Source organism: Cnephaeus nilssonii (genome assembly GCF_951640355.1).
Source record: "Cnephaeus nilssonii genome assembly, chromosome: X".
NCBI lineage: Eukaryota > Metazoa > Chordata > Mammalia > Chiroptera > Vespertilionidae > Cnephaeus > Cnephaeus nilssonii.
The window spans coordinates 56,689,828-56,709,328 of record NC_137071.1 but is presented as its reverse complement, the minus strand read 5'-3'; positions in this window follow the sequence as shown (position 1 = coordinate 56,709,328).

Genomic DNA, 19,501 nt, shown 5'->3' with positions numbered 1-19,501 from the left:
CTTGGTACTCCCCTTTGTGGGCTGAGTGGAAAGTCTTGGTGTAGTTAAAAGCCCTGATTGCTCTTGGTACACTGGGAGGAATTGACCTCCAGTCCAATTGGTTGTGAGGGCCTGCTGTGTCTATAATGGAAGAATTGCTGTGCTGGAGACACAGTAGGACTTTGGTGCTCACTGATTCTGCCTCTTGAATGTGTCCCTTATGAGAGTGGTTGAAGTCTGGTGTCGTCCACACTGACAGAAAAGTCACTCTCACTCTCCGACCGATGGCTGAGAGTCCCGTAGGCGTCTGGGTCCCCCGCGTGTCCCCAGAAACTGGAGTTCAGAGTGGTTGGGATTGTTGGTTTCACAGGCGGGAATTGATCTCCAAGCCAGTTGGCTGTGAGGATCAGCAGTGTCTCCGCTGGGAGAGCTTCTGTGCTCAGCTTGGATGGGGCGGAGTCTCAGGGTGGCACAGACAAGCTTTGGTTTCCCATCTGCTCCGCCCTAAGAGGGGCGGGTTCTCCGTGCCCGAATTAATGGCTGCGCGCCTCTGAGAGAAGGCAGCTTTCGAGCCTCTCCCGCTGCCTAACAGATCAGTTTCTCCCCAGCTGGGGCTGGATTCAGTGCAGACCGGAGGTTTTGTTTTTCTCCCGAACGAGAAATCCAGTCACTGGAAGGGCTGTGCTCAGCTTGGATGGGGCGGAGTCTCAGAATGGCGCAGACAAACTTGGTTTCCGTCCGCGCCACCCTAAGAGGGCAGGTTTCTCTGTGCCCGAATTAATGGCTGCGCGCCTCTGAGAGAAGGCATCTTTCCAGCCTCGTCTGCTGCCAAACAGACCAGTTTTTCCCGACCGCAACTGGATTTCAGTTCAGTCGGGAGGTTTTGTTTTTCTCCCAAATGAGAAAGCTAGCCACGCAGCATCTGCTGCCCTTCCTCTCCGCGCGCTGCGAGCAAGCCTGCCGCGTATTCAGCCGCCCGCCCTTTCTGCGCTCACGGATCTCCGAACCTCCACAGCTCCTGAGGCTCAGTGTTCCCCTCTCTTTTTTTCTCTAGTTGTAGGTTTTTCACTCTGCCAGCTTTCCGGTGGTTCTGGACGGTGTGCGTTCTGTTTTCCAGTTGTAGTTTCAAAATTGTTGTGGTAGGCAACAGTTAGGTGTTTACCTTATGCCGCCATCTTGGTTTCTCCCATCCTACCATGTTGATAGCGTATCCCAATGGAGATGGCTTCTTCCAACAAGACAATATGCCATGCCACGGTGCTCGTATTGTGCAGGAGTGGTTTCAAGAACATGAGGGAGACTTTACCTTGCTTAGGTGGCCCCCACAATCACCAGATCTCAATCCAATTGAGCATTTGTGGGACGAAGTTAAAAGAGCCATCAGGCACCTGGTTCCACAACCATCAAATCTCACAGAACTGGACAGTGCTATTCATCAGGCATGGTGTCAGATTCCTCGCATCACCTTTCAACATCTCATGGAGTCAATGCCAAGAAGAATCGCCGCAGTATTGAAGGTAAAAGGTGGCCCAACGAAGTACTGATGGGGTGGTCATAATAATCTGGCCACTTAATATATATATGTGTATGTGTGTGTGTGTGTGTGTGTGTGTGTGTGTATATATATATATATATATATATATATATATATATATATATACATATACATATATATCATAGTCAAATGGCAGAAAATCAAGATAAAGAAAAAATCAAAGGAAAGAGAAAAATGGCACTTTATTATATAGGAACAAGGGGTAAAATTATACTATACTTCTCAGAAATTATGCAGGTGTAAAGAGAGAGTGGAATGAAATATTTAAAGTGTTGAGAGAAAACACCCACAAACCTATAATATTGTATCCTATGAAAGCATATTTAAAAGTGAAAGAGAAATAAATGCTTTTTTTAATATAACCAAAAATTGAGGGAATTTGGTGTCAGTAATTCTGTCTTGCAAGAAAATTGGTAAGTTGTTCAGAGAGAATAAAAATGATATAAATTAGAAATTTGAATCTACTTAAAGAAAGAAACAGAATTAGAGAAGGAATAATTGAAGGTAAAAATTTCAATTTTCCTTATTCTTAATAGATCTAACAATTTATTCTAATAACAATAGCAGCAATATTTTCAATAATTTTAGAGTGTGTTGCGTGGAATGAATTCCAACAATGATACAAGGGATGAGAGGGATTAATTAGGAATACAGTTGGCCCTTGCACAGTACAGGTATAAATTATGTGTGTCTGTTTATATGTGAATTTTTTTATTATATTAGGAAAATTTTTGGAGATTTTTCAAAATTTGAAAAAATTCACATATGTACTGCATAACCTAAAATAATTTAAAAAATAAAAAATAATTAAGCATGTTATGAATAACAGTATATAATATATATAATATATAAAATATATGTTAATTAATTGTTTGTTATTGCTAAGGCTTCCAGTCAATAGTAGACTATTAGCAGTTAAGTTTTGGGGGAGTCAAAGTGAGACATGGATTTTTGGCTGCATGCAGTTGGCACCCCTAATCCTCATGTTGTTCAAGGCTCAAATGTACTTTGTTATTAGAAGGCACTTGAACTACCAATGAAGCAGTACTACATTATTTAAAAGTGGCCTTATATGAATTGTAAATGAATATTGCAAACTATAGGGCAAACAGTAAAAAACAAACAAAAAATACAGTATAATTGATATGCAAAGAAAGTTGCAAAATTGGAATCACATGAAATGATCAATTAAAGCCATAGAAGGCAGAAAAGAGTGGAAAACAAAAAAGTAACGGAGAACAAGGGCAATAAACAGAAAACAGTAATAAGTATGTTAGATATTAAACTCTTACCAATAATCATTTTAAGCATCCATCATACAAATAAATCAATTAAAAGACAGAGAATGTCACAGTGAATCAATAAGCAAGACTAAAATAAGTGTTGTCTCCCAGCGGGAAGATGGCAACTGGCAAGAATGCAAGGAGAGAGAGAGTGTGAGAGAGTGAGGGAGCGAAAAGGGAGTGTGTGGACCTGTGTGGTGAGTGTGTGTGTGAGCCAGGGACAGTTAGAACCTGCAGGACTTTTGGGGGCTGGAGGACCGGGCAGTCTTAGACTGCAAGATCCTGCTGCTGTTGCAAACACTCCCGGGCAGCCGGTGCTGGCACAGAAACCACACCATCTTGAAAGGCAGAACTGTGGTGACTGGGATTCTAGCCTCATCACCTTCCAGACTGGCCTCAGATGCAAACCAGGACCCTATAGCCATTCTGAACAAAGACCTGCTACCACAGCTGCAGACCCAGGGACACCGAGACTCCAGACAATCTGGCCGCAGATTTCTGTGAGTCACAGAGAACATCCCCCTCCCTGTGGGCCTGCTGTAGTGGAATAGGGCCTGCACTACTCATGTCATGCAAGCGGGCCTCCTGCCTACACTGGGTGGCTGTGCAACCCCGCCCCCCTAGCAGGCCAGGGATTTTGATTATCTGCACACAAGCTTAAGGCCCCACTGAGCACCAGTGACTTTGATTCTTGGCACATGCAAGTGGTGGCTCTGTTTCTCATCATGCGTGCACGCATGGGGACTCTGAGTATTGGCATGTGCAGACTGTTGGCACCAAGGGAGGCCATAATGAACACCACTAACTTTGATTCTCAGTAAGCACATGGGAACTCTGTTTCTCCTTGCGGGCGCACAGGGACTCTGAGTATCAGCGTGCGTGGACTGATTCTTGGTATGCACGCAAGGCTGCACTGAGTGCCAGTGATTTTGATTCTGTTTCTTGTTGTGCACGCACAGGGACCCTGATTTTCAGAGTGCGTGTGAGGCCACACTAGGTGTCAGAGACTCCAATTCTCAATTCTTGGCATGTGTACATGGGGACTCTGATTCCCAGAGCACACTTGGGGACTCTGATTCTTGGCACATGCATGCAGGGACTCTGTTTCTCAGCACACGTGTGCGGGTATCCTGATTCTAGGTGTGCGTGTAAAGCCACACCGAGTGCCAGTGACTCAGATTCTCAGAAGGCACATGGGGATCCTGATTCTCGACACACGCACGAGGCCATACTGAGCACCCATTACTCTAATTCTCAGCACAGGCATGCAGGGACTCTGATTATCAGTGTGCATGGCTCCCACCAACCATGGCAACCACCCATCTTGGTGTCTGAGCTCTTCTGTGATGCTTGGGTGGCGCGATGGTAGTTCCATACACGGCTCAGGCCCCCGCAACTTGGCACTTAGACCTTCTAGTGCTAGCTATAATAGGGAGACAATGAAAAAATCTCCAAAGGAAAGTAAAAGAGAAATCACGAAGAAAGAAAATAAGAAAAATGGAGGCATGCAATATGACAGAAAAATAATTCAGAGTAATGGTCATACAGTTCATAAACCAGATAGACAAGAAAATCAACAACCTATGCAAAAAATCAGGAAGAAATCAAAAGTGATATAGCAACAATCAAAAACACTATGGAAGGTTTCAACAGTAGACTAGAAGAAGTGGAGGACCAAATTAGTGAGTTAGAAGATAAAGTAGAAAAGCAAGCCCAATTTGAACAGCAACTGGAGAAAAAATTAAAAAGCAGGAGAGCCTAAGGGGGCTTTGTGACAACATGGAATGAAGTAAAATATGTATCATAGGGGTACCAGAAATACAAGAAGAGCAGCAAGGATTACAGAATCTATATGAAGAAATAATGACAGAAAACTTCTCTGATATGGGGAAGAAAAAAGTCACACAAGTACAGAAAGTCCCATGCAAGATGAACACCAAAGACCCACACCAAGACATATCATAATTACAATGGCAAACATTAATGACAAAGAGAGAATCTTAAAGGCTGCAAGTGAGAGACAGGGAGTTATCTACAAAGGATCCCCCATCAGATTATCAAATTATTCCTCAACAGAAACACATGAAGTTATAAGGGAATGAAATGAAGTATACAAAGTGATGCAGAGCAAAGGACTGAATCCAAGAATACCCTATCCAGCAAGGCTATCAATCAAAATTGAAGGGGAAATCAGGAGCTTCAGAGAAAAAAAAAAAAGGCTAAGGTACTTTATCTTTACCAAACCAGCAATGCAAGAAATGCTAAAGGGAATGCTGTAAAAAAGAAGAAATAGAAAGGGAGGAAGGAAAACAGGCACATAAAGTACAGAATGGTTACAAACAAGAACCTATCAATAATAACAACGTAAATGGATTAAATGTTCCAATCAAAAGACATTGAGTGACTGAATGGATAAGAAAATATGACTCATATATATGCTGTCTACAGGAGACCCACCTCAGAACAATGGACTCACAAAGATTGAAATTGAAGGGTTGGAAAATATATTTCAGGCAAATGGAAAAGAAAAAAAAGAAGAAAAAGCTGGGGTAGCAATAATTATATCTGAAAAAATAGACCTCAAAGTGAAGACCATATCAAAAGACAAGGAAGGCGACTTCATAATTCTAAAGGATATAACTCTGGTAAACATATATACACCCAATGCAGGAGCACCCAAATACATAAAAAAGAAAAAAAACTTCTGGAAAATATCAGTGGAGAGATTGACAGCAATACAATCATAGTAGGAGACTTTAATACCCCATTAACATCATTGGACTTAATTGACATCTTAAAACATTCCACCCCAAAGCTACAGAATATACATTCTTCTCAAATGCACATGGGACATTTTCAAAGATAGACCACATCTTGGGACACAGGCAAAGTCTCTCCAAATTCAAGAAGAATTCATATTAAGCATCTTTTCAGACCACAATGGCATAATATTAAAAATAAACTACAATAAAAACAATAAAAAAAGTCAAACACTTGGAGGCTGAATAGCATACTATAAAACAATGATTGGGCTATCAAAGAGATCAAAGAAATAAAAAAAAAAACATCCTGGAATAAAACAACAATGAAAACACAACAATTCAAAACCTATGGGACACAGTGAAAGTAGTTCTGAGTGGGAAGTTCATAGCTCTAAAGGCCTACCTCAAAAAAAAAAAAAAAAGAAAGAAAGAAAAGAAAAGCTAGTAATAAAACATCTAACTCTGCAACTTGAAGAATTAGAAAGAGGGCAACAAGAAAAGTCCAGAGTAAGCAGAAGGAAGTATATAGTAAAGATCAGAGTGGAAATAAATAACATAGAGACAAAAAAAGAAATAGAAAAGATCGATGAAACCAAGAGCTAGTTCTTTGGAAGTATACACAAGATTAATGAACCTCTTGCCAGGCTCACCAAGAAGCAAATAGAGAGGACCCAAATAAACAAAATCAGAAATAAAAGAGGCAAAATAACAACAGACCCTGCAGACATATGAAGAATCATAAAGAAATACTATGAGCAACTCTATTCCAACAAACTGGTCAATCTAGAAAAAATCAACATACTCCTAGAAAAATACAACCTTCTAAAACTCAATAAGGAAGAGTAAATAAACCTGAATAGGTCGATAACTATGGAGGAAATTGAAGCAATAATCAAAAAAATTCCAACAAACAAAAGCACTGGTTCAGATAGCTTCATAGGGGAGTTTTATCAAACATTCAAAGAAGAAATAAAACCTATCTTCCTCAGACTATTCAGAAAAATTCAAGAAAAATGAGCACTTCCAAGCTCTTTCTATAAACCCAACATTACCCTAATCCCAAAACCAAATAAAGACAATATAAAGAAAGAGAATTACAGGCCAATATCCCTCATGAACATAGATGCCAACATTCTCAACAAAATTCTAGCAAATCAGATCCAGCATTACATTAGAAAGATCATATACCATGATCAAGTGGAATTTATTCTGGGGATGCAAGGATTGTACAATATATGCAAATCAATAAATGTGATACACCACATAACTGAATTGAGAGATAAAAACCATATAATCATATCAATTGATGCATAAAAACATTAGACAGAATCCAATACCCTTTCTTGATAAAAACTCTCAGCAAGGTGGGAATAGAAGGATCATACCTCAACATAATAAAAGCCATATAAGACAAACCTACAGCAAACACCATACTCAATAGGCAAAAACTAAAACCACTTCTCCTAAAAACAGTAACAAGATAGGGATGCCCACTCTCACCATTCTTGTTCAATATAGTACTGGAAATACTAGCATGGCGTTCAGACAAGAAGAAGAAATAAAATGCATCCAAATTGGAAAAAAAGTAAAACTGTTTTTATTCCCAGATGACATGATATTGTACATAGAGAATCTTAAAGACTCCATCAAAAAATTATTAGACTTAATAAATGAATTAGCCAACACAGCAGAATACAAAATTAACACCCAGAAATCTATGGATTTTTTTATACACCACTAATAACTCACAGAAAGAGAAACTAAAAAAAATTCCATTTATCATTGCAATACAAAAATTAAGATACTTAGGAATAATTTTTAACAAGAAGGTAAAAGATTGGTACTCAGAAAATTACAGGACACTGAAAAAAGAGATAGAGGAAGACATGAACAAATGGAAGAATATACCATGTTCATAGATTTGTAGAATCAACATTATTAAAATGTCCATACTACCCAAAGCAATCTATAAGTGCAATGCAATCCCCATTAAAATACCAATGGCATGCTTCAAAGACCTAGAACAAACTCTCCAAAAATTTATATGAAATAAAAAGACACCAAATAACTGCAGCAATCTTGAGAAAGAAGAACAAAGTTAGAGGGATCACAATACCAGATATCAAGCTATACTACAAAGCCACAGTTCTCAAAACGGCCTGATACTGGCACAAGAACAGACCAGTGGAAAGAACAGAGAACCCAGAAATCGACACAAGCCATTGTGCTCAAATAATATTTGACAAAGGAGGCAAGGGCATACAATGGAGTCAAGACAGTTCCTTTAATAAATGTTTTGGGAAAATTGGACAGATGCATGCAAAAAAATGAAACTAGACCACCAATTTACACTATACAGAAAAACAAACTCAAAATGGATAAAGGACTTAAACATAAGATGGGAAACCATAAATATCTTAGAAGAAGCCATAGGCAGCAAAATATCAGACATATGTCTTAGCAATATATTTACTGACACAATTTTGAAGGCAATGGAAACTAAGGAGAAAATAAACAAATGGGACCATATGAAAAATAAAAAGCTTCTGCACAGCAAAAGAAATAATCAACAAAACAACAAGAAAGCCCACTGAATGGGAGAACATATTTGCCAATGTTATCTCCGATAAGGGTTTAATTACCAAAATTTATAGGTAACTCATACAACTTAATCATCTGAGAGATGCAAATTAAATCAACAATAAGGATTCATTTCACACCTGACAGAATGGCTATCATCAACAAATCGACAAACAAGTGCTGGAGAGGATGTGGAGAAAAAAGAACCCTGTTGCACTGCTGGTGGGAATGCAGACTGGTGCAGCCACTGTGGAAAACAGTATGGTGTTTTCTAAAAAAAATTAAAAATGGAACTGTCGTTTGACCCAGTAATACCCTTTCTAGGAATATATCCCAAGAAAACAGTAACACCAATCAGAAAGGTTTTATGCACCCCTATGTTCATAGCAGCACAGTTTACAATAGCTAAGATTTGGAAACAACCTAAATTCCCATCAGCAGATGAGTGGATTAGAAAACTGTGGTACATTTGCACAATGGAATACTATGCTGTGGTAAAAAAGAAGGTATTCTTACCATTTGCAGCAGCATGGATGGAACTGGAGAGCATTATGCTAAGCAAAATAAGCCAGTCAAAGAAAGATAGATATCACATGCTCTCACTCATTTGTGGAATATAATGAACATCATAAACTGATGAATAAAAATACATACAGAGAAAAAGAAGCATCGAATGAACTGTCCATCTACAGCGGGAAGGCAGAGGAGGGTTAGAGTTAGCCAGAAAATGGAGATTTAGGAAGCTTAGAAATTTGACCCAACTGAAAAGAGGTAGGAAATGGTGGACCTTGAAAATGACTTCAGGTTTTCTCACTGCACAGAATATAGTCAAACACTGCTGCAGTTAAGTATTTTACCCTTTGTCCTCTACAATAATAATCTGCTTTGTGTTGATATTTACTGCTGTGTTGTTGACAATTACCTGAAAGAGAAGTTAGGGTGCCTCACTGGACTGGAAAAAGTTTAGCTACATCAGAAAGCAGGTCTAATAAAGCAAGTTTATTCTATATCTATAAAAGGCTAAGTTGACTTGCACATGCACAATATATATAAAGCTCTCACTGGCATCAATCACACATGTGTTTTGATCTGTCATTGTCGATCATGAATTTGGTTGATGCTTTTATTATAGAGAAAGGGTGATTAGCAATATTAAAATATTTATTCTACTTAATTTCCTTTCAATGTGCATGAATCTGTGCACTGAGTCACTAGTATATTTCATAACCAGTAAAGTTTTGTCAAAGAACTTTAGAAAGTGAAGCACTCAAACAGAGGAAGAGAAAAGATGCATGGAAATATTTTTTAATGATCTTGAAAGCAAAATGGAAAGATGAAAGGAAGAAAAGGAGGAAGAGAAGGGGGAAAGAAAGAACAAAGGAAGGGTAAATTGAGATTATTTTAAAGAGGATCTTACTTTGAATATATTTCACTATATTATATTAAGACAAATAAGAGGACCAGACAGTAGGAAGTGAATATTCAATTGCAGGACAAGAATTCCTGCTTGAAGGAAAATAAGTCATTGTATTCCCTTTCCTGTAGTACCTACATTTCTTTTCTCTGTTTCAGGATTTCTATGCTAGATTATAAATTGTTAGCTATTAAACCCACTGATGTCTACATTGCTGAGTTCCTCTTCTTTGCATGGTTATGGGTTAGGGATTAAAATTTGCAGGAGAGGAGCTCTTGGTAGATTTGGGATGGTGAAGTTAAGTAAAGCTATTGTTCCTGAAAGGTCATGGAGACCAGACACATGGGCAGACAGACTTATAGAAGCTTCTCAGACTTCTTGGTTAAAATGCACTCTGCTGTTGCTTTGGAGACATTTGGTGAGAGCTTTCACAAAGACAAGACTTGCATCACTTTCCTGGTGAACTTTTAAGAGCCATTGTCATTGCTACATCAAGCTGAGTTTCTCAGTAGACTTTATATTCAGCCTCTAACTCACTCGTAAGGTATGTTCACATTTTTTCCTCTTCCTGAATTTTATAATTTATCCTGTCATTTTCATTAATGTTTGTAGTGGCTTTATTTTCTTGACCAAATTCCAACTAATATAACTACCCATAGTGACAAGTAGCTCATTTTTCCAGATTAAGTGTTACTTTTAAATGAGAATGTCAGTTTTAGAGAAATATCAGTTTGGAAAGGAAGAGGTTTATTGGGCAAATATTTAAATTTGACCTTTCCTATATATACTGAGTGGCCATATTATTATGACCACCCCATCAGTACTTCGATGGGCCACCTTTTGCCTTCAATACTGCAGCAATTCTTCTTGGAATTGACTCCACGAGATGATGAAAGGTGATGCGAGGAATCTGACACCATGCCTGATGAATAGCACTGTCCAGTTCTGTGAAATTTAATGGTTGTGGAACCAGGTGCCTGATGGGTCTTTTAACTTTGTCCCACAAATGCTCAATTGGATTGAGATCTGGTGATTGTGGGGGCCACCTAAGCAAGGTAAAGTCTCCCTCATGTTCTTGAAACCACTCCTGCACAATACGAGCACCGTGGCATGGCATATTGTCTTGTTGGAAGAAGCCATCTCCATTGGGATAAGCTATCAAAATGGTAGGATGAACTTGATCAGCAATGATACTTAGGTATGTTTTGCTATTCAGACAACGTTCCACATGAATTAAAGGGCCCAAATCATGCCAGGAAAACATGCCCCAAACCATAACACTGCCCCCACCAGATTGAAGGGTTGTACTCATGCATGCGGGGTGCATATTTCATGCTGTTTCTGCGAAATTCTCACTCTGCCATCTGCATCGTGCAACTGGAAACATAATTCATTGGACCAGATAACTGTTTTCCAATGCTCGACTGTCCAATCCTTGTGTTCCTGTGTGAATTGCAAACGTTTTATCTTGGTAACTACAGACAGCAAAGGTTTTTGAACAGGCCTTCGGCTTCCATATCCCATATGATGCAGTGTATGGATAATTTGCCTATGAACCTCAGGTGGTCATAATAATATGGCATATATATATATATTAGAGGCCCGTTTTACGACATTAGTGCAAGAATAGGCCCGTTGCATGATATTCGTGCAAGAATAGGCCTTCCTTCCCCTACTTTCGCTCCCAGCTGCCTGGGAGCCTGCAAGTCCCTGCTCCTGTAGCTCCCTCGCCCCCCTCCCCCAAATTAACCAGACATCTTTGTCAGGTTAATTTGCATACTCACTCCTGATTGGCTGTGGGCATAGCGGAGGTATGGTCAATTTACATGTTTGTCTATTATAAGGTAAGATATATATATATATATATATATATACTGTATATACTGTATATATAGTCCCTATAGCAAGTTCTTACTCAAGTTTCAGTACTCTTCGTCAAGTAGAAATATGCACTTATTTGGATATGTTGTGTTTTTCTCCAATTCCAAGTTAACATACAAATTTTTCTTAACTCATTCAAGACCTTCACCACTCTACCAATCTTCTTATCACACTCCTTTTCATTTTAATAACTACAATCTCTTTAGCAAGTTATAATTGCACATGCATGATACATATAAAGCTCTCGCTGGCGTCAATCACACATACCGTCACCTCAAGTTATAATTTCAAAAAGAATCCTTCACATTATTTTAACAATATGCTTAGTTACTTCAGCTGATAACTATGAAACAGAACTTTTTAGTATTGCTGCCAAATTATATATAATCAATATTAATTTAATAACTATAATGATAATTTGATCACTATTAAATTTCATTCTTGTGAAGGACTAAAAATAAATAAACAATTATTTCAAACTCTTCAAATTGTATTATTTGTACAGATAAACAGAGCCTTTCTAGAGTTAGAAAACAGAGCCTCATTATTTTCCGGTGAGAATTTCTCACTGTCAAAGCACTTTACTAGCAAATAGATAAAAGTAATACCAATATTTTCAAATGCTAGAAACAAATTGAGGTCTTTATTAATAATGACTTAGGAAAAGAAAGTCATTCATAAGTGGAAATTGTTTCCCCTAAAGGAATTTTAAGTTTGAAATAAAGAATTCTCCACTTCAGGTCCCCAAAAGGTTGGTGTTGGCACAAGGTGAGATAGAAAAAGGAAAGAAGATGTGTTGGTAGAAGGGAAAAGATAAATTTTCACCATAATATAGATATTACAACACCAATGAGAATTGGATTTTTTTCTCAGAAAAATCTCCAATCAAAGCAAACTTTATGCAAAATTTTTGAAAGCCAATATTTTGAAATTTAACATAGATCCAAGCAGTTCCAAGAAATCCATCCTTTAAATCACATAAAAAGTTAAGGACAACATAGCAATAGCAGCTATTTGCAATTCCATTAGGATTAATTTAATCATATGCTTTCTTTTGACCATGTTGATATACACTGAGACACTAGGAATATTTATAGAACTGATTAAGTGGGGGGGAATCCATGAGGGAATTAAATATATATCTCTATATTATATGTCTATATCCATAGCGATATTGATTGCTATAGACATAGATAGTTAATTTTATAGCAGCTTTATTGACTTCTAATTCACATACCTTACAATTCACCCATTTAAAATGTTAAATTAAATGGTCTTAAGTTTAGTCAGAGTTATACATTGTGTACATTCAGATACACTATCAGTTTTAGAACATTTTCATTATTCTAAAAAGAAACTCTATATCCCTTAGCCAGCACCTTCTAATCTTCCCACCCTCCCCAGACTTAGACAATCACTAAGCTATTTAGTGTCTCTATGTATTTAAGTATTTGGACATTTTGCATAAAAATAATCATATAATATGTGATTTTTGTGTGTGTCAGTCTTCTTTGATTTAGTATGTTTTTAAAGTTAATATATGTTATAGCATGGATCAGTGCTTTATTTCTTTTTATGGTTGATAATATTCCATTTATTGATATACCTCATTTTTATTATTATTTCACTAGTTGATGGACATTTGAGATCATATATTTTGGATCAGAGAGAAAAAGTACATCTATGCAAGTTATGGTACCAAATGGGAATGTACAAAGGGTAAGTCCTTCATGAGGACAAAGAATCTTTAATGGTAAAACAGAAACTAAGAAAAAACATAGCAGAATATCAGAGCAGGACATAAAAACAAAGACTAAGATACAAAGCAAGATATCGTAATTAAATTGGCAAACATAAAAGAAATGAAAAAATTCTAAGGCTGCAGAAGAGAGACTGAGAGTCACCTAAAACGGGACTATCAACTGTTTTCTCAACATAAACATATCAGACCACAAAAGAATAGAATGAAGTATACAAAGTGATGCAAAGCAAGGGACTGAATCCAATAATAGTCTATCCAGCAAGGATATCATTCAAAATTGAAGGTGAAATTAGGAGCTTTACAGACAAAAAAAGAAGGCTAAAGGATTTTATTACTCCAAAGCAAGCAATGCAAGAAATACTAAAGGGACTGCTGAAAAAGATGAAATAGAAAGGGAGGAAGGAACACAGGCATAAAGAATAAAAATGGCAACAAACAAGTACCTATCAATAATGACCTTAAACATAAATGGATTAAATGTTCCAATCAAAAGACATAGGGTAGCTAAAAGGATAAGAAAATATGACCTACATATATGCTGTCTACAAGAGAACAAAGGACTCACACAGAGTGAAAGTTAACAAAGGACTCACACAGACTGAAAGTGAAGGGATGGAAAAAATTCTTCAGGCAAATGGAAATGAAAAAAAAAAGCTGGGGTAACAATACTTATATCTTACAAAATAGACCTCAAAGTGAAGGCCATAACAAGATATAATGAAGGCCACTTCCATAATACTACAGGGATTGAAATAACAAGAGGATATTACTATGGTAAATATATATGCACCCAATGACAGAGAATCCAAATACATTAAAAAAACACACACGCACACCTTCTGGAAGAAATCAAGGTAGAGATCAACAGCAAGACAATTATAGTAGGAGATTTTAATACCCTGCTAACATCATTGGACAAATCTTCTAGACAAAAAATCAACAAGGAAACAGCAATCCTAAATAACTCACTAGATCAGATGGAACTAATTGACATTTTAGAACAGTTCACCCCAAAGCTACAGAATGTACTTGATTCTCAAGTGCACATGGGACATTTTTAAAGATAGACCACATGTTAGGGACATAGGCTAAGTCTCTACAAATTTAAGAAGTTTTAAATCATATCAAGCATCTTCTCAAATCAAAATGGCATGCAATTAGAAATCAACTATAATAAAATCTCTCAGAAACAATCAAACACATGGTGGCCAAATAGCATGCTGTTAAACAATGAATGGGTTACCAAAGAGATAAAAGAAGAAATTAAAACAAAACAAAAAACAAACAAACAAAAAAACACCTCCTGGAAACAAATGACAATGAAAACACAACAATCCAAAAATCTATGGAACACAGTGAAAGCAATCATGCATGGGAAGTTCAAAGCATTACAGGATTACCTCAAAAAACAAGAAAATCCCATTTGGTCATGATGTATGATCTTTATAATGCAATGCTGGATCAGATTTGCTAGAATTTTGTTGAGGATTTTAGCATCTATGTTGAACAGGGATATTGGCCTGTAATTCTCTTTCTTTGCATTGTCTTTACCTGGTTTGGGGATTAGAGTAATGCTGGATTCATAGAAAGAGCTTGGAAGTGTGCCTTCCTCTTCAATTTTTTGGAATAGTCTGAGAAGGATAGGTTTTAATTCTTCTTTGAATGTTTCTACTGTTTGAGTTCTTGAAATTCATAGGAAATGCAAGAGAGAGAAATAGTAAGAAAAGGGATTCCCTTAATATGCTAGCCAAAACAATAGTCTCCGAAAATGCCCAAATTCTAATTTATGGAATGTGTGTATGTTTCCTAACATGGCAAAATAATTTTATGATTGCATATGGAATTAAGGTTGCTAATAAACTCATCTTAAAATATGAAGATTATCCTGGATTAACTTGGTTGGGCTCAAAGTAATCACAAGGGGCCTTAGTAGTACAAGACTACTATAGAAAATTGGTGTCAGAGTCATATGTTGCTGACTTTGAAGATGAAAGGGAACCAACCATCAGCTAAGAAATGCAGATAGCCAATCAAAGCTGGAAAATGGCAAGGGGTATTATTTCTCCCACAGTCTCCTGAAGGAATTCAATCCTGCCAACACTTTAATTTTAAAAAATATGTTTCTATTGATTTTTAGAAAGAGAGGAAGGGAGATGGGTAGAGAAATAGAAACATTGATAAGAGAGAAACATTGATCGACTTACTCCTCCTGCACTCCCCCTACTGGGGATCTAGCCTGCAACCCAGACATGTGCCATGACCCAGAATCCAACCAGTGACCTCTTGGTGCACTGCTTGTCCGACATGATCACCACAAAAACCATCTGCTTGCTGTGGCTCATGAATTAATGTCTGAGTAAACATTTTCAGGCAGAAAACTGACCTAAAACCACTGAGCCACACTGGTAGGGCAACACCTTAATATTTGCCCAGTGAGCCTGATTTTGGACTTTCTTATCTCTAAACCCTAAGATTATAATTATAGATTATATATACATTTGTAGTTATTTGTTACAAGAGAAGTAGAAAATTAAAACACTTATGACTTGAAAAATTTCTTGGTCAACTGTTCAATATTTTAGACAATTATTTTATTAAAAATTCATCTGATATTCAGATTTAAAAATAAATTCATAGTATTTTGATATTTATAATTATGTAAAGTCACATATCTGATATATGTGTTATAAGAAAATATTCAACTTAAAGGTTTAAATAGAACTATAGCTCTCTCTCTCTCTCTCTTTCTCTCTCTCTCTCTCTCCCCCCCCCCCCTCTTCCCTTCCTTCCTCCCTCTCCCGGTCTTTTACTCCAAATACACAGACCCTTAATTTCTCTCCTGATAGCCAAGGATCGTGAGTCATTTAGAAAAAAACCTACCTTCCTTTTCTTTTCTCTCCTCCAAATTTGTATTCACTAAAAGCTGCAAAGAAATATATATTGAAATCCACTGGAACCTTTATCTGCCGCTAATGCTAATTAATATCTGGCATAATTCTAATGAACAATCTTAGGTCCTGAAGATTTTATTTTATTTTTCATTCTAAAAGTTTTACAGTTTCTCATCATCTACTTAAGTACATGAGTATTTTGAGTTATTTTTGTATATGATATAAGGGTTAGGTGAAGGTTCTTTTTTTGGGCGGGGGAGGGCTATAGAAGTCCAATTGCTCCAACACCATTTGTTGAAGAGCTATGTCTCCTCCACTGAATTGTTTTAGCACCTATATGAACAAATCAGTTGATGTAAAGCCTTTAACTGGGCATATTTGGGCATATTTATGGAGGGTCTATTCTATTTCATTGATCTATATGTCTATAATTTCATCAGTATTAGTTGTCTTGATTACTGTAGCTAATGTAATACATTGGAGTCTTTGAGTAAAATCATGCTTTATTGCTTCAACTATTGCTTTGGGATAAGCTCACTTTTTTCCATTAGAAAAAATAAAAATAATTCAAAAGAAAGAGAAACAACACACCACCCCTCCCCCCCACAAACACATACAAACACATAAATATCATATCACAAAGTTCCCAGGCATAAACAGCAGTATTCTCTTTCCAGGTAACATAATACTAAACCTTTTTAATTGTGTAAATATATTTAATTTTCATAATTTTAATTCCACTTCAAGTGACAATCAAAACCCCAAAGAAAATTCCCAAACATTTAATAACCAAATTTTTTCCCAAATTTAATGAATTCCAATTCTTAGTCCTTTTATTTCTTCCTTGTGTTTAGTTTCCCCTCTAGTCTTATAAAATGTGGCTGATCCTATCTATATTTAATTTTATATGAAGTACTAGAGGCCCAGTGCATGAAATTCATGCACGGGGGGGGGGGTGTCCCATAGGCAAGCCTGCACCTTCTCCAATCTGGGACCCCTCAAGGGATGTCCAACTGCCCGTTTAGGCCTGATCCTACAGGGATCGGGTATAAATGGGCAGTCGGACATCCCTCTCACAATCCAGGACTGCTGGCTTCCAACTGCTAGCCTGCTTGCCTTCCTGATTGCCCCTAACCGCTTCTGTCTGCCAGCCTGATCACCCCCTAACCACTCACCGCCAGCCTGTTTGTCCCTAACTGCCCTCCCCTTCAGGCCTGGTCACCCCTAATTGTCCTCCCCTGCAGGCCTGGTCCCCCACCAACTGCTCTCCCCTGCAGGCCTGGGTCCCCAACTGCCCTTCCCTGCAAACCCGGTCACCCCCAACTTCCCTCCACTTCCGGCCTGGTCACCCCAACTACCCTCCCCTGCAGGCTTGATCGCCCCCAACTGCCCTCCCTTGCAGGCCTGGTCCTTCGCAACTGCCCTTCCCTGCTGGCCTGATCACCCACAACTGCCCTCCCTTGCAGGCCTGGTCCCTCCCAACTGCTCTCCCCTGCTGGCCATCTTGTGGTGGCCATCTTGTGTCCACATGGGGGCATCCATCTTGTGTGTTAGAGTGATGGTCAATTTGCATATTATTCTTTTATTAGATAGGATAGAGGCCTGGTGCATGGGTGGGGGCCAGATGGTTTGCCCTGAAGGGTGTACTGGATCAGGGTGGGGGTTCCCTTGGGGAATGGGGTGGCCTGGGTGAGGAGCCTGAGGTGGTTTGCAGGCCGGCCACGTCCCCCTGGTGACCCAAGTGGTGGTCCTGGTATCTGGGATTTATTTATCTTCTATAATTGAAACTTTGTAGCCTTGAGTGGAGCCAAGCTTCCTGCTTGCTCCGTGGCCACAGCCATTTTTGTTGGGATTTATTTATCTTCCATAATTGAAACTTTGTAGCAGAGGCCAAGGCAGGCCAGGGCTGCAGGAGCTTGGCTTCCTCCATAGCCAGGGGAAACTCAAGCCTCCTGCTCTCTCCAGCTCCATGGCTGCAGCCATTTTTGTTGGGATTCATTTATATTCTATAATTGAAACTTTGTAGCCTGGAGTGGAGGCCTGGGCTAGTCAGGGCAGGCGGAAAGCTTGGCTTCCTCCAATGCTGGGGAAACCCAAGCCTTCCTCCTGCTCTCCATGGCCGCAGCCATCTTGGTTGGGTTTATTTGCATATTCGCTCCTGCTTGGCTGGTGGGCGTGGCTTGTGGGTGTAGTGGAGGTATGGTCAATTTGCATATTACTCTTTTATTATATAGGATATGTTTCTAATTTCAATCTGTGTGCATTTAATGAAAGCCTTATTTCTTTATTTTATTATTTTATGTATTTCATATAAAATAAAAATACTTTTTTATTTATAAAAAATCACTTATTTTTTATTTTTATTATAAAAGCTACCTGTATTCACTTTATAGAAGTGCTAGAAAATGTAAAAAAGCCATAGATTTCTGGGTATTAATTTTGTATCCTGCTACGTTGCCAAAATCATTTATTAATTCTAGTAGTTTTTTTGATGGACTAATTAGGGTTTTCTACGTACAACATCATGTAATCTGTGAAAAATGCCAATTTTACTTCTTCTTTTCTAATTTGGATGCCTTTTATTTCTTCTTCTTGTCTGATCACTATGGCTAGTACTTCCAGTAATATGTTGAACAGGAGTGGAGAGCGTGGGCATCCCTGTCTTGTTCCTTTTCTTAGGGGAAATGATTTTAGTTTTTTCCCATTAAGTATAATGTTGGCTGTGGGTTTGTCATATAAGGCTTTTATTGTGTTGAGATATGATCCTTCCATTCCCACCTTGCTGAGAGTTTTTATCAAAAAAGGCTGTTGGATTTTGTCGAATGCTTTTTCTGCATCAATTGATATTATATGAGTTTTTCTCTCAATGTGTTTATATGTTGTATCACATTTATGGATTTGGGGATATTATACCATCCTTGCATACCTGGAATAAATACCATTTGGTCATGGTGTATGATCTTTCTTATGTACTGCTGGATCCAATTTGCTAGAATTTTATTGAGAATTTTGGCATCTATGTTCATGAAGGATATTGGCCTGTAATTCTCAAAATTAACACCCAGAAATCTATGAATTTTTTTATAAACCAATAATGAACTTACAGAAAGAGAAACTTAAAAAAAAATCCCATTTATCATTGCAACACAAAAATTAAGGTACCTAGGAATAAATTTAACCAAGGAGGTAAAGATCCTGTACTCAGAAAATTACAGGATGCTGAAAAACGAGATAGGGGAAGACATGAACAATGGAAGAATATACCATGTTCATGGATTGGTAGAATCAACATCATTAAAATGTCCATACAACCCAAAACAATCTATAAATTCAATGCAATCCCCATTAAAATACCAATGGCATACTTCAAAGACATAGAAGAAACTCTAAAAAA